At 33.0% G+C, this 17,891-nt stretch overlaps 1 pseudogene; it reads left to right on the top strand.

Annotated features, from left to right (window-relative positions):
- The first annotated feature begins 2,571 nt into the window (after positions 1–2,571).
- LOC104789653 (NAI2-like protein) lies at positions 2,572–17,735 on the top strand (annotated as a pseudogene).
- The last annotated feature ends 156 nt before the right edge of the window (positions 17,736–17,891 follow it).

Raw genomic sequence — 17,891 nt, 5'->3', positions numbered from 1 at the left:
TCTTGGCATTTTTAGTCACAACACCTTACCTCCCAATCTGGTAATAAACAACGATTTACGCCCTAATATAGTAACTCACCCTTTTTTATTCTAAAGATATTGAATTTTTATAACAAATACTTATACATATCTAAAAAATTTGATGTTTGAATCAATCTTGGAATTTTTCCTTTCGCTCTTTGCTTTTGCATTTTAGATTTTATCGAGATTAGATTTGATGGTGTGTTCTTTTTATTTAGGATGTGAAAAAATTTCATCTTGTATATGACACTTTTGTATCCGAAAGAAATTATCGGATTATGAAGTTTAACATATGAAATTTATTTTTAGGCAATTTTATGTTTTAGTGGAAGATTTGATTATCGATGGTTGGCCGTAAAAAAAAAAAAAGTTGTGCAATCATAACCAAACCAAATCACATATATTCTGTTCATTTTACACCGCTTTCATATTTGTTATGACTTGTTCTATAACTTCTACTAAAATTTTAAATCATTTGTTCTTCAACTTCCGTTTGATAGTCTATTTCCAACTAATATTTGATAACAGTGTTCTTTTTAGGGCAAATATATAAAAACACTATAAACTATCCTTTGTAATTAGTTTTTTTTTTTTTTTCGGGTCTAGCATCATCATATCCCTCTTATTGGTTAAATGTCCGGAAAATTAAGCAAAATACTTCCAAATCAAAGTCAATAGTTTATAGTCAGTCAAATTCAGTCTTATATATAAGACCCCATGTCGAGGTAGTCATATAATATGTATCTTTTACCGTCTTATATTCATGTCCATGTGAACGAACTTATAAATTAACGTTTTCACATGCTGAGACCAAGTGGTGGGGGAGTGGAGCCTTCATTTTAAGTAATAGTTGGTCCGCTTTTTATGCGGGTCTTATTTAAAACCAATTGGTTAAATATGTTTAGAAAATATACTATATATTAATTCAAATTTTGGGTTAATGAAAGAAATAAATATTTAGTGGAATTTTCGGTTTTTCCATCGTTTTATAATTTGAAATGTGAACATTTTTATAAAACAATAAAGATACCACAACAGTGTGTAGAGAATTTTTCTTAAATACCAAAACAGTGTGTACATAAATTCTCTTAACTCACTGAAAGTAATATATAGAAGAAACAAATATCACTAAATTAGGCTGTTATATAATCAAAAGCACTGTTTTGTATTATTCTGTTTTTATGAAAACCTCACCTACTAAAATTTATTTTTTGAATTACAGCTTTGCCACTTGTCGTTTTGCCAATCTTGAAACTGAATTTGACTATCTACAGCTTTAACCCAACGTCTAAACTCGAAGAATGATTGACAATATTATAGGACTCAAAATACAATGATAGTATCAACAAAATACAATACAATGACTTTATACTCTCAAATTGTAGGGTTGGAGCTTAAAAAATAATGTAGGGTAAATTCTGTTATACTATGGTATTAAGTCAGCAAACGCTCATTTTTTATTTTGGCACCAATCATGAATTAGTTATTCAATTTGAGAACGTGCAATCAATGTTTTGCAACTTAAATAGATTCCATAGCTACACCACCTTCTCCTGATTATACAATTTCGAAATCAGATTTACTTTACACCAATTTTTCCACAGTTACTCTTCCAAACATATTACAACTTTAGTAATTTTCACCTCTATTCATAGTTTTACAAGTTTAATGCTAAATCATACTTCCTTTGTTTCAGATAATTATCTTTAAAAGTTTACTTACTCATGTTAAGAAAAAAAAAATTTCAAAGTTTTACCATTCATCATGAATGCATTAATGCATCATGTTTCTATTAGTTAATACATTAAAGTAATAGAGATGAAACTTGAATTTTCATCTAAGATATGCATTGAAATATAAGTTATACAAACATAGGGAGCTCCAATTCTTATATATGCAATTTTTTTATAAGCGTTTGCCCAAAAAAAATAGAAGATATTTTTGATGCAAAATTATAATTTTCATGATTATAACACAATATATATATATATATATATATATATATATAATTTTAGAATTCATTCGAGTTGATTTACAAAAGAACTTCCGACTTATCAGCTCACAAGCAAAAAATAGATTTCGTGAAGCAAAAGGGTACTATGCTACAAACTCCTGTTTAATAAACCACTTGGAAATTGATCAATACATATTTAATTACATCATTATTTACAAAACATAAAATAAACTCAACTATATAGTTTTGCTTTTGTTTTCACCAAAAAAAAATATAGTTTTGCCTTTGTAAAGAAAAAACGCGTAGAGTTTAGGGCATGTCCAACGATAGTTTCTCTAAAGAAGAATCGATTCTCTAAACATGCGACAGTTTATAATAAATTAATTTTTATTTTCCAAATTTATTATTTAAATACATAATAATTTAAAAAAAAAAATATATATATATATTATTTTGAGCAACTATGAGCGTTTTGGGGATGTAGTCTACATCATGCATGGGATCTATATAAAGCACATCAAATTCTGCTTCAAACATCAAACAAGTTCAATTTCAAAAATATCAAGGCAGTGTGTTTAATTTGGTTCATTATAATAATGACAATCTCTGACATGAGAAATAAATGTGTGGTTTTGGGTTTAGCAATGTGTCTAGTTCTCTCAAGCTTCCATGAGGTTTCTTGCCAGGTACGTAAACCACGATTAAAATTCCTTTTGCTTTATTACGATATCGAGAATTAACTTTGCATGCATTTTTGATTATCATTGATCAGGTTCTCGGAAGCAGTAGTGAAGACTCGCTTGACGATCTAAACCTACCAAGTCAAAAACATTTGTTAGAAGAACTTAGGATTTGTTTTCTTAATATCTATGAATAGCCAAGATTGAATATGGGTTCCTTTTTTCTTTTCTTGTTTGCAGCTAACATCAACGATATCTTCGACGAAGAAAGGAGTCCATGTAATTTTATAAAGCTATTCTTGTTTTTTCCGATTGTGTTGGCTTCTCGTTCTTTAAGACTATAATTATTAATCTCTTGTCAGCTATATCAACTAGTGAGAGTAGTGAAAGCGAGAGTAGTTACAAGGAAGAATCAGTAGAGGAGGAGACATCATCTTTTGGCCTTAACACGCTAAAACCATCTCCAATGTATGCCTCTATTTTTTCCTCTAAAATAGAGTAACTCAAAAATAGAACATTGTTTTGCTCCAATGTATTACTCTATTTTTAATTCTAAAATAGAGTTAGTGTAAAAAAATAGAGGTGAGAATAGAGTTGCTCTATATATAGAGCAATCCTACCATTTTCTCTATTTTAGAGTAAAATATAGAGTAGGGTTGGAGCAAATGTTGCTCTATAATAGAGATTTGACTCTAAAATAGAGTCGGGTTGGAGATGCCCTAACGCAGGCTGTTAATATAGAATTATCTTTATATATATACCTAAAAAGTAAAAACAAATTAAAAATTTTACTTTTTCTAATTCTGGTTTATGCACTTTGGATCTATAGTCCGAAGCTGTTAGTGGTCTTGATGAAGCGGGTCAGAGTTCGAGTAGGAAGAACGCAATGGACCGTACATGAAAACGCATATTTGTGACTAAGTGTAGTTACGATTGACTTTGTGTTTGTATGAGCATAAAGTAAATAATGCACAAGCTTTGTTAACGGGGTTCGGTTTTTCCTACATCCCCGGGAGCTAGTCCAGAACAAATTCACTAGAACAAGATAGCAATTACAATTGCATATGATACAAGCACTCTATGCCTATCATTCTTTTCTAGATGAATAAACCATCAAAAGATCTCTCTATCTTGTTGATGGGGCAACACCACACATCTTGTGTGCATCTCTCAAAACTACCTTGAAGCGCGCAAGTCTTTATGAAGCGCCCTCTTGGTATTTATATCAATTGTCCAACCCCTAGGGTTGGCAACTTTCCTATTATACAACAAATAGGAAATTGAGAACTTTCCTTTTTCTTTTTGAATAAGGAAAGTTTCTCTCCATGATCTCATCTTGAATCTTCCATTCAAGATGTTCATCCAGCTCAGCAGCCGCCACTTGGCTTGTCCAAGTTCGTCTTAAAGCTTATGTACTCAAACTCTTTAATTCAGCTTCTTGTACTACTTCCTGTATTAACGTTGGACTAGTACAAGAACTGGTTCAGACGTTTGATACATCCTCTTGATAGATACATCCTCTGATATATCTAATCTTCTTGGCTTGTCTAAGTTGTCCCAAACGTTTTTTCTCCAACTCTTCAAAGCATTCACACAACTTGGCTTCCTGTACTACTTGACATACTACCTCCTGTACTACTTTGTTACTTCACATATGTTCTTACCGAAATATTGTCAAGTAGTGCCTCAACATCTTCTTTGTTAGTTCTGCTCATTGTCTTCACATACACCTGGTTGTATGAGATCTTGGTTTCATTAGCAATCCCATGACATGTTCCGGACAGCTTATAAAACTCAGTCAACACATTCATCTTCAATCTCTCCCTTGGTGATTGAGTTTTATAATCCATGCACCTACTAAAACCAGTCAACACAACATTTTCAATCTCTCCCTTGGTGATTGTGTTCTATAATTCATCCATCTTTTAAAACCAGTCAGCACAACATCTTCAATCTCTCCCTTGATGGCTGCGTTTTAAATCCTAAGCACTTCATGTTGCATCATATATTAGACTCAAAAGTTCGAACATCTTTATTCTCCCCCTTTTTAACTTAGTTTGATACTCAAGCATTCTTTACTAGTAGAACTCCCCCGTAATTTTTGCTCTTAGCTTACACCAGACTTGACAGCCTTGACAATCTCTTCTCCCCCAGCTTGAGTGCAAACTAAATTAAAAATCTCTGTGCTTAACATCATTATACACATGGTTAATACTTCCAGAAAACCTCTAACCAAAACCAAGATATGCTTAAGACTCTTCTTCATTGCCCATCACTTCTCAGCCTTAAGTAGTCTACTCATGTGCATGAACCATCCGATAACTTATTCATGAGACATTGAGTAGTTTTAGATAATCCCTTTCTCATGTGCAGCCTTGAATACTATTCAAAACTTTAATATCAACATCTCAATTTGACACAAGAGTACCAGCACATCCTGTTGAAAAACTGTAACTTAACTTGAGTAACTTGCAAGGATTTTTCTTGACAATCTCCTTAGTAGTCTCCTTCTCTTTGAACACTCTGCTTCCTAAATTACTTGCAGATAATTTGAATCATACATGCTTCTTGTTTAGAATTTCCAGTTTCTGAACAACTCAAACTGCTAGCTTTCTTTGTAGATATATCTCACAAACTGATCAAATGATTTAACTACCAACCTCACTGCTCATAAAAAAAAAACTTCTTTTAACTATGTTCCTGGCTTATGAATCCTTTGCACATCTATCAAAATCTTGCTCACACATATAAAATTTCTCTGCAAAATATCACTTCATCTCACCTTATCTCGAGTTTGACTGATCCTCCTTTTGATGTCACTACCAGAACGTTAAATATCCAGACAAAAGAAGCATGAAGCACATCATAAAGTTTTAGCTCGATCGTATTGCTTTTAGATCTGAAAAATTAAAGTTCCCTTCTTTGATGTTGCAGTTCAGATCTTCCTTGCCTTCATTCTTCCATGCTTATGTTAACCAAGTTTCAATTTCTTAGATTGATCTCAATCAGCCTCTCATATAGAGTGAATCATTACATAGGATTTTCTTTTCCAATGGTTTTCACTCTTGGTTTTTCTTCAAGATGAACCATTTTCTTTACACTTTATCTCCACCATGACCCAAGTTTGAAATCTCTTTGCAAATTTCTTTTGAAAAACTATGACTGGACTTATCATAATCATTGAGAAGAGCCTCTTCTTCTTCACATCCATACTGACTTAGTGACTTGTCTTACATGTAGTAGAACTTCTAAATTCTCAGCATAAGTCCTCAACAAGAATCTGTGAATTTTTCTGATAATGTGAAAAGACAATTTTCAATCACTCTTTGCCACATAATCTCAACTTTTTTCATGAACTCTTTTTATGAATCTCCTGCAAGTTCCAGCATTTTAGTCTCTCCTTTAGATAATTACTAAACCGGTTCAACCATCACTCAACTCAAAATTCAGCTTGATCTGCTTCTGTGTTAATTTCTGATCCAACCTCTAATAAACAGACTCATATAACTATTCTGAAACACCATCATTAAACTTTGTTTCCGGACTCACAAAACCAGTTCTCTTCTACCAGATCTAGTTCAAGATGTCCGGAGTATCTCTGCCAAGTTTCATCCCATTCCGAGTGCATTTGGTCGTCCATTTAATGTTTCCACCGGAAGTGGTCAGATCTCAAACTTCAGATGAATTTTGCTCCGATCAGATTATAAATCTCGAATACAACACAAACCAACCGTCTAAATCTTAATCCCACCATTGAGAATCAAGACATCAATACCACGAAGCTCGCCACCAAGTTCCATCTCGATCAGATTACATTTCATCCACCAAACGTTTCCTTGAATCAGACAATTTGGAACCTGTTTTCTCTTTTCTTCTTTAATTTGAAAAACATATAGTTCGACATTGATGATGCAGTTTATATCTCCTCTTCCCAGTCTTCTCCTCTATGACTGCATCTCTCTCTTCCTTAGTGATCTTTTTAATCACACAACCTTCTTAATGTTTTCTGTTATCATACATACATTACATGACCAACGAGATCATCTCTAAAAATATGATCTGCAAGCTAGCCTTCAAGAATCCAATGTTAAACTTCTTGTCTTGAGGCAACTAAAATTCTGCCTGGGACACAATCTCTAAAAGATCAGTAATCTTCATAACCATAATCTTGTTATTTGCAGCGGAATCTCAGACTTAAAGTTTCAACAAAGAACTCTTGAACTGAAACTGAAACAAATCTTGAACTGAAACTTGTACATCAGTCTTGATGCAGAGTACGGAGCAGAAAAACAACCCAGAAAATTATGAATTTTCGTGACAACATCCACAGCAGTCATATGAATCCACAGGAAGAAACGGATCACGATTTGGGTTTATCGTTAGCAAGATATGATCAACTTTGTAAGACAGATCCAAAACGATATAAACCTGCGAGCAGCCAACTTTGAGAGTAATTTCTCACCAAACCACAAGAAACCAGACGTCGATCTTTATACCATTGAAAAGATCTCGTTCTCAAGTTTTCAGAACACCTTGAGTAGCTCAAATCTGACGTCTTTAGCCAAAGAAAATGAAGATGAAAGAATCACACCGCAGCCACAACATTGTTCTTGGAGTCTGAAATATTAATATAAGAACACACAAAGTTGGGTCTTCATGATTGTGACTTGACTCTTGATCATACACCTTGAGACAAGAGCTCCTCCAAGAAATTTTCTCTACCGAAACCAGTGATGTCAAGTCTCTTCATTCTTAGATATTCTCTCTGAACTTGAGCTTCTTCTTTAATTCACAGTATTTCTTATATTTACCAAGAAATCTACCAATGAGAGCCTTAGTTATCATCCTCCAGAAGATATTCCCTATTAACTCCATTAGAGACCATCAGGACTACTAGCCACTGATTCTCCTTCCTTCAGATTTGTTTAGAATTCCACCGAAGCGATGCAAATCAATTCACTTCTTCCTTCCATAACTCATGAGTTTCTCCACTATAGACTTGAAAACTTTCTCATTTCTCTTCCAGATTAAGAAATCACAATTGAAACACCACCTAAGAAGTATTATAAAATTTGTCGCTCGTATCTTCAAGATAGTGAATCGGAGAAAACGACTCTTGATTTATCTTCTCTAACTTTCTTAATTAGAGTCACACGCGTGATTGTATAAGTCCGCTTTCAACATCCACATTGCTCTCTTCATCCTGAAGGTTTATCACTTGGTCATCTCAAAATCAGCATGAGACCACGATCAAGAGCAAAGATGATCAAACTCCTTTGATTTCTTCTCTTCTATAGACTCTTTCTTTTCCTTGATTGAAGAAGAAAGAATACTTTCCTTTATAACAATTTTGACCACTCTGTTCTACAGGTAAAAGCGACCACATCCTTCAACTCTTGAAACTTTAATCTCCAATGTCTTCTCATGTGACCACATGAGCTTGAGTCGAGTCCGTCACAAACACTAAAACCTCTCTTGTATTGGAGCTTCTTAGGTTTCTGCAATCTCCCTCAACTCTTCTTCATGGAGAATCTTTCTCTAAACTCACTACGAGCTATGAATTGAAACCTCTCTTACGTCGAACGTAGAAGACTCCCATTCCTACATCTCTCTAATTTTTCAATTACCAGCTCATCATGATCTTCAAAACTTCTGTTTCGCTTAGATGATGTTTCAAAAACATGTTATATCACCTTTTCAATCTCTTTTCGTACTGGGCTTCTCTCAGGCCCAAATTATATAAATGAATTCATGCCCAAAAAAAAAAAAAAAAAAAATCGGACCTAACCCTTCTTCTTCCTTCCTCGATGATTTCTGATCTCGACGGCAAGGAAAAAGTGAAGCTTCCAATGGACAGTACTCCGACTTCCGGTGTACTGCACTCTTAATCCGATAAGTTTGACATCAAATCCACCGTCTTCATCAATCTCCATTCTAATGTTGACCAGTTGAAATCACCTTATCCGTAATTCCTTAAGGATCTTCTTTTCTTTAAACTCAATATTCCACTTCGACTTTGAGTATAAAGGGTTTTTAAACTCAGTGTGAATCACTGCCATTGATGCCAGATCTCTGATTTTTGACCTAAAGCTTCGACTTTGTCTTTACCATTGTTGCTTTAATGTCTTCTTATGATAATATTAATAGCCATTGAAACCCAAAGGGTTAAACCATGCTATCTCCTTCTCTCTTTCAAGTCTTCGACATAAAAACAACAAAAACCCCATAAACATGTATGATCTCTACTCCTTCAAGTTAAAACTCGGCTGTAATAGATTCAGTCTTTCTTCTCTATCTTTTCCCACGTTCTTCATACAACTCCGATGAAGAGCTCAAGACCTTCCTAGGAGTTGATGATTAATTCTGCCTCTGCAAATTCAAAGTGATACATTACACCGTATAACTCTTTCTTCGCTTGCTTCTCCAAACACAAACACTTCTCAATATACTCTCAATCTCTTTCTCTATACCTTTAATTCTCTACTAGCCACAAATCCAGGACCATATCCGAAACAAGAACAGATCTCTATTGAGCACTACTCTGATACCAATTGAAAACGCATATTTGTGACTAAGTGTAGTTAAGATTGACTTTGTGTTTGTATGAGCATAAAGTAAATAACGCACAGGCTTTGTTAACGGGGTTCGGTTTTTCCTACATCCCCGGGACCTAGTCCAGAACAAATTCACTAGAACAAGATAACAATTACAATTGCATATGATACAAGCACTCTATGCCTATCATTCTTTTCTAGATGAATAAACCATCAAAAGATCTCTCTATCTTGTTGATGGGGCAACACCACACATCTTGTGTGCATCTCTCAAAACTACCTTGAAGCACGCAAGTCTTTATGAAGCGCCCTCTTGGTATTTATATCAATTGCCCAACCCCTAGGTTTGGCAACTTTCTTATTATACAACAAATAGGAAATTGAGAACTTTCCTTTTTCTTTTTGAATAAGGAAAGTTTCTCTCCATGATCTCATCTTGAATCTTCCATTCAAGATGTTCATCCAGCTCAGCAGCCGCCACTTGGCTTGTCCAAGTTCGTCTTAAAGCTTATGTACTCAAACTCTTTAATTCAACTTCTTGTACTACTTCCTGTATTAACATTGGACTAGTACAAGAACTGGTTCAGACGTTTGATACATCCTCTTGATAGATACATCCTCTGATATATCTAGTCTTCTTGGCTTGTCTAAGTTGTCCCAAACGTTTTTTCTCCAACTCTTCAAAGCATTCACACAACTTGGCTTCATGTACTACTTGACATACTACCTCCTGTACTACTTTGTTACTTCACATATGTTCTTACCGAAATATTGTCAAGTAGTGCCTCAACATCTTCTTTGTTAGTTCTGCTCATTGTCTTCACATACACCTGGTTGTATGAGATCTTGGTTTCATTAGCAATCCCATGACATGTTCCGGACAGCTTATAAAACTCAGTCAACACATTCATCTTCAGTACAGTCCAAGGTATAATGTCAATAAGGGTTAAATCTATCTTTCCTGATTATATATGCAGTGCAGCCAAATTAAAAGTTTCCGGAAATGAGTGACACATTAAAGTTCTGGTTGTAGATTTTAAAGAAAAAGTTGGATCTGATGGTGTCAATGAATTTGGAGAATCTAAGGACGTTAATGAAATTGGTACAAAAATAAATAAATCTTTTCCTCTTCTAAATTGTTTCTCCTATGCAAGGTTGGTTTTGGTGATTAAGAGACATTTTTTTTTCTGTTGTCCATTTGGTTCAGGTGTTAAGAAATGGAAAGTGGTTGAGGACCTTGAACGCAGGGCGGAAGGTAGGAAAAAACCTTGAACCATTCTTGGTGAATGAAGAAGTGATATTTAAAATGTTAATATATGAATAGTTTAGTCTATTACATTAACCGTTCCCTATTCTACTTCGATTCTAGCTACAAAATATACTGAAGAAGCAAAAATTACAAAGAAAAAGACTAAGCTGGAAACACAAACAGGTGATTACGATTACGAAGGTACACTTACGCTGAGATGTTTATATGATAATTCGTTTATGAGTTCCATATCATATTGAATGAGAGGGAATTATAGAAGTATTTATACATCGGGTCATGTACAATCCGAGCTCATAAGCAACAGACTAGCTAGTTTGTAGGGATTAAATTACTCTATTTTGTGATCTAGAGGATTTGATTTACTTGCTTGAGGGTTATGGCAGTATTGTTAATTGTTCATTTCTTACTTTCAGAGAATGAAAGCGCAGATGATGAAAGTGATAAACACAAAGTATATTTCGGAAACATGGGTGAAAGAGAAAAAGAATGTAAGAAACACTTTTCTGTTTTCTCTATACATGTCACATACATATCTCTCTTACAAAAAGATAATTAAGTGCTGCACTAGTTATCTCATTTATGTGTGTATATTATCCACAGCTAATAAAAAGGCAAAGTACACAAGTAACTCCCAAAAAGTTAAAAGCGAAGGTATATATATATACTAGAAGTCATCCCGTGCTACGCACGAGTTTATCTTACATTGTTGTTATATTTTAGTAATTTAGAGATTATTAGTTTTTATTTGTTTACTTAGTAATGGTTATTTTTATGATTTTTAAAATATACTGATCATATTAATTTTCTTTGGGTTCATTTGTTTGATGTTACTTGAGTTTTCATTTTATATATAGTATTACAGAATTTCAACACATGGAGAAATTTTTGATTACGTAGTAGAATGTTTATGGTTTTTTCCTTTTAGATTTTCAATAGATATTAGAGCATGCACATTGGTGAGAAACTCATTGAGTTTGTATATGATGAAACTCATTGAGTTTCTCATCATATAATATTATTTTTTTAAATGTAGAGAAATTTTGGAACCTCTTTCTAATATGAGAATTTGTTAGAAATACTCTTTTTGAGATACCTTTTTGAATTTTTTCATGTTTGCCCTCTTTTACACAAATTACAAAATTTTAAACTAATTTTAAGAATTTTTTTTAAAGTCTGGGTTTTCTATTTTACATTTAGGATATAGCTTTGATGGGGTAGGGTTTAGTTTCTGGAGTTTAGAATTTAGAATTTAGTCATTTTATACATAGAAAATGGGTATTTTTAAAAATGAACAACATTAAAAGGTATTATTGAAAAGTGACATAGGAAAATGGGTATTTTTGAAAATGCGCTTGATACTATGATTCCTAAAAATATATGATACCAATATACAATTAGCATATACTACTCACTATAGAAGTCAATTAATCAGATATAGTATGAAAAAAATGCAACTCATATCATCCCATGAGATAAAAAGATATCACAAGCCTAACAACATGGTTTAAGCATATGATAGTAACATACAATTTTCCTTTTCTATAATAGTTTAAAATACGTTTTTTCTTAAAGATAATGACTAATAAGTAACTAAATTTACAATGAAGAGACTCATATGCATCGTCCAATAAGAAGAAATTTTAGCATGCTTTACCACATGAATGCCCAAAAGAAAAAAGTAAAGATTCTAAAATAGAAGAAAGGAACAAAACCTAACATGTTCAACATATTAAATCATGATAGTTCATTTTTTTTATGATTTAGTAATATTAACACAACCAACAAACACGACAACCTCAAGTCAAAATAAAACATGGTTCAAAGCCCGACCCATAGGTCAAGCAAATGAAGCCAAGGATTAGTGCATCAATTTTTCTGGGGCATATTTTAGATCAAAAGTTTTAGGTATTTTATGTAGGAAAAAACAATTATAAGTGCAACTATTATTAGATTTTTTTTTATAAGTTCAAAAAAATTTAGAAGTTCAAGTTTTATATAAGAAAACAGTATATTATTCATGTAGATATATCCAATTTACAGATGAAATTTTATTAGGTTTATGTAAAAACCTATTTCATCTTTTGAATTGTTGGTGAATGAGCATTAGATTAATGTTAATTAAACTTGTTGTCACTGAGATTTAAAGTAAAATTCAATTTAGAAAAACAAATTTGAAACTCTAATAAAAAAATTTCCATACTCGAAAAATTTTAAACAATAATGAGTTATTAGGCAATATGATATTTATATTCGTATAAATGTTTAAATGAACATGAAAACATTGAAAAGACAAAGAAAAATGTGAGCAAGAAAAGAACTACAATATGTAAATAATAAAAATATTTTTTTATATTACTTTTTTATAATTTTATTGGGAAAGACATATATAAACACTCTAATGAATAAATAAATTTGTTAAACATTTTCACATAATTTTTTTCTTCGTAGTATTAATGCGAACAACAAACATGATAACCTGCAAAAAAAAATTTAAAATTATTCAATAATACCTATTAAAATTTGGAAAGATATGCAAAAATAATATAATTCTTCGTAGGAACCTAATGACTGAAATTAAATAAAAGTGATTGAAAATTTTGTGTTAAAAGAAGAGTAATTAGGGATTGAATTCTAATTTTATAGAAAACAGAATGAATTCTACTTTTATGGAAAAAGAATTGGTAAGATCTAATGAGAAATAAATGAGTAAGCAATTATCAAATTACTTAAAACATCCTACCATTAGATTATATAAGACTAAATGCCAAAAATTTAAAATTTGAGCAAAAAAATTTATGAATTGATAAGAGAATTTTGAGAACACATAAACATCCCACATTTTAACATAATCTAGAATACTTTCTTGCTCATGAATCATTTATAAGATTGAAACCCAGAAATAATTTTTTTACATAATTTAGAATCTGTTCTTGCCTCTGAGTCATACATAAGATTGAAATCCATATTTATCATTTCAAAAAAAAACTATCATCAATTTTTCCTAGGATGAAACAAACTAATAAATGGTGGCTTTGGATCAGAAAAGGCTTACAACTGGTTCTTATTGAAGAAGGAAAAAAGAAATGTTGAGAGTTTTATTTTTGTTATATGGGCCAGTAATTACTTAGGTCGAAAGTACAAATGAATTTAGTTAATTAAGTCCAAAAAATTTGATAAGACAGGTGTTAGATAGATAAGATGTCAAGTATCATCTCCTTAGCAAAAGTTGAGAAAAACCTTCTCTTATATTATTCAAGAATACCTATTAAAATTTGGAAAGATATACAAAAATAATATAATTCTTCGTAGGAACCTAATGACTGAAATTAAATAAAAATGATTGGAAGTTTGTGTTAAAAGGAGAGTAATTAGGGATTGAATTCTAATTTTATGGAAAACAGAATGAATTCTACTTTTATGGAAAAAGAATTGATGAGAAATAAAGGAGTAAGCAATTATCAAATTACTTAAAACATCTTACCATTAGATTATATAAGACTAAAGACCAAAAAATTAAATTTTGAGCCAAAAAAATTATGAATTGATAAGAGAATTTTGAGAACACATAAACATCCCACAATCAAACATAATCTAGAATACTTTCTTGCCCATGAATCATTTATAAGATTGAAACCCATAAATAATTTTTTTACATAATTTATAATATGTTCTTGCCTCTGAGTCATACATAAGATTGAAACTCATATTTATCATTTCAAAAAAAAACTATCATCAATTTTTCCTACGATGAAACAAACTAATAAATGGTGGCTTTGGATTAGAAAAGGCTTACAACTGGTTCTTATTGAAGAAGGAAAAAAAGAAATGTCGAGAGTTTTTTTTCTGTTATATGGGCCAGTAGTTACTTAGGTCCAAAGTAGAAATGAATTTAGTTAATTAAGTCCAAACAACAAAATAAGACAAGTGTTAGATAGATAAGATGCCAAGTGTCATCTCTTTAGCAAAAGTTGAGAAAAACCTTCTCATATTATATAAGATGTACATAATCTTTCACAATTTCGAGGAAAATTTTTAAAAGGGTTGTCGAATTATGGCAATGTATATAATAATTGAGTATTTCTTTGCAGCCACGTCAAGTCGTCAACTAGCCATGGGCATTCGGGTTCCCGAACCCGATCGGGTTCGGGTTTTCGGGTTTTCGGGTTTAGACATATAGAACCCGTTCGGGTTTTCTATATTTTCGGGTTCGGGTTCGGGTAATACCTGTTCGGGTTCGGGTAATTCGGGTATACCCGAACTCAATCGAACCATGAACAAAAACAAAAAAAAAATTATTTTTTATTTTTTATAAATTTTAGAAAACTTGTATGTATAAATATTTAACATTTCTTTTTGAGACAGAGAAATTGAAGTGGCAAAATGGTTAAAGATGCACCTGTAAATGTTCAAGGTTGTAGGTTCAAATCCCCTAGAATGCAAATTTATTTTTACATTTAATTCGGGTTAGTTCGGGTAGGCATTCGGGTTCGGGTATTATCCGAACCCGATCGGGTATCTGAACCTCAGAGGTATTGAACCTAGGGGTGTCAATCGGGCTGGCCCGGCCCGGCTCGAAACCCGTAAAGCCCACTTATGTTTGAGCCCGGCCCGGCCCGGCCCGAAATATTTTCGAGCCTATATTTCAAAGCCCGAGCCCGGCCCTAACAGGGCTACAGGACTTTTCGGGCTTTTCCGGGGTTTTCTTTAAAAAAAACAAAAATAAACTTATTTTTTTAGAAAAAAATGAATATATGTATAAAATGAGCTAATCAAAATTAAAATGACCATAGTATTCATTAAATTATTTTAAATATTAAAAAACAAAGAAATTCTTAAACTTATATTAAGTAAAACATAAAATCCGAAAAGAACCGAGGATGTAGAGCATGCTTTGGTGCCTTATATGTCGTTCTCGGTATTAATGTCTTTTAAAATCTTTTTTTGTCATCGAGTTCTACATATAAAAGAAAATTAAAATTTGTTAAATTTTAACAAGGATAAATTATTGAAAATAAGTAAATATAAATAACATATTACCTTCACATTGATCCAACCACCGATTTGTGGTTTTTGCTTACATCTGGCTGCATGATGGTGCATGGTTAATGTTCCACAATCTTTTCCAATTGTAAGTATTACGTCACAGTACTTGCATTTTACCATCTTTTGACCATCATTGTTACTAAGAAGATCGAAGTGCTTCCATATGGGTGAAGCAAAAAAACGGTGTTCACCTATATCCATATTATTTAACTCCTGTAAAAGGAACAAAAGAATAGGATTCAAATACTATCATCGAAACAAGAGAATCATTTGATGAAAGAAATCATCAAAACATTGCCTTCCACCAAAAACAAAAGCAATAGTGTCTCTTTAATTAATTCATGTATATTCAAGAAGTATACGTATAACTAAAAATTCAAAGAAAACACCAACGACTCAACCTCAACGTATGTGATCTAAAAAGGAACCCTATTGTTTGTAGTTTTCAGTGAGGCCGGCAAATTCAATCAATACATGTACACATCGATATACTTATATATTCAAACATGATTAAACACATAATTTAACTAACAAACTTGCTAAAGATAGTGTACTCACGAATTGAAACTTGAAAGACGATGAAAGCTGGTAAGCTGGAAACAGGTTTTGTTTCTTAGATTTATAGTGCGGCACCGTTAAAAATTAGGGTTAGAGTTTTAGCTCAATTAATTATTTTTTTTTAATATTTTCCATACAAATTAAAAATAAAAAAATAATTATTTTATTAATTTAAGGGCTTTTTGGGCCGGCCCGAGTCCGACCGGGCTAAGCCCAAAAAACCCTATAGCCCGAACAGGCTTAGCCCGAAAGGCCCAATTTTTTTTTGGACATAAATTTGAAAGCCCGAGCCCGGTATTTTTCAGGGCTGGGCCGGGCCAGCCCGCGGGCTTCGGCCCTAATTGACATGCCTAATTGAACCCGATCGGGTTTTATACAATACCCGAACCCGAACCGAACCATCCACTTCGGGTCGGATTCGGGTTCGGGTATCGGGTCGGGGTAATATACAACAGTACGGGTCGAGTAAAATAAATAGTGGCTCAAGCTCAAGGATTGTTGGATCTCTAGGACTTGGACATTCAGGTTTGTCTCTCAATTAAGATTCATTTTGGACACCAAAGTCCATGTACAATACATAATTAACATCAGGTTGTCAGCTAACAAAGGTTGTATATGTATTTTTCTGTATATATTGACTAGCTAACAGACTATATATATTAAAATAAAATATATACACATCTTACTAATATAAACATATGTTTTATTCGATTTTGCAGCAGGTTCGTGGTGCTGTATCAACCCAGACAAAAATGGTGTTAAGGAAGACGAAGATGATTCCATAATTATACCAATGTATGAAATATATGAGATCATCAAGGAAGAATCCATTTCTCAGGTTTCTTCTTAGACTTCTACAATTTTTTTTTTTCTAATTTAATTCAAACTTTAAAGCTTGTTTTTAGCTTAATGTACGTAACATCTCAATCTTGATTGACTTTGGTACGTACGTAGGACTCCTCGTCAAGGACATTTAGTCTTATAGCATCACTGACCGAGATTGTCGAAAAACATAAGAATCAAGAGTTTTCATCAAGGGTGGACATAGGAAAGAAAAGAGGAAAAACTAAAGAAATGGTTAGATTAGAAACCATGGAGAAGCTAAAGATTTCCTTGAAAAAGTTTCGTCCTTTAACCGTCCTCCAACTGGTGAATCGTACGATTTCGAGAACATAATGGCCTCCGCTGCGCCTTACGAGGAAGTGAGCTTGGCTAAAGTAAGCCACATCTCGAAGCTGTCCATGTACAAAAGTATGATAATGGAAATAAAGACGGTCTCAGTGAGAGTTCAACATGCAGAGTCCCGTATTGAGTTGCAAGAAAAAGACTACATGGATAAGCAGAAACTTGTGGACGCTGAGTTTGCGTCAGTCAAGGCTTTGACTAAAGGGGAGACATGCATGTTGTACGTCAAAATATTCGCGATCAAGAAACTGGTGGCGAAGCTTGAGGCCGAGAAGCTAGAGGTTGATAGGAACTTCGAGAAGACTGTTGGGAATCTATCCCGCGTTATAGAGGAGGCTTCTCAGGCTGAAGAGCACTATCATCTTGTTGTGCGTAAGTGGAAGGAGGAGAAAGCTTCAATCGAGTATTCTTATGAGGCCGTCGAGAAGGCGGATTTCATCTGGGTCCAGTTTCTAAACACTCTCACGTAATACAAATCTCTTGTTTTTTTCTCATTTAATTTACAAAATATCTACCTTGTTTACGTTTTATTCCACGTAAGAGTTTTTCTCCTTTTGTCACACGTCAATGTCAGTACCCAATCTTCAGATTTGATGGGTTTAATAAACATAATCTTTTTTTTTTAC

The sequence above is a fragment of the Camelina sativa genome, chromosome 5, assembly GCF_030686135.1.
Source record: "Camelina sativa cultivar CO46 ecotype springtype chromosome 5, ASM3068613v1".
In the NCBI taxonomy this organism is placed as follows: Eukaryota; Viridiplantae; Streptophyta; class Magnoliopsida; order Brassicales; family Brassicaceae; genus Camelina; species Camelina sativa.
Note: the sequence above shows the minus strand (reverse complement) of the source record. Positions and strands in the feature narration are given on the sequence as shown.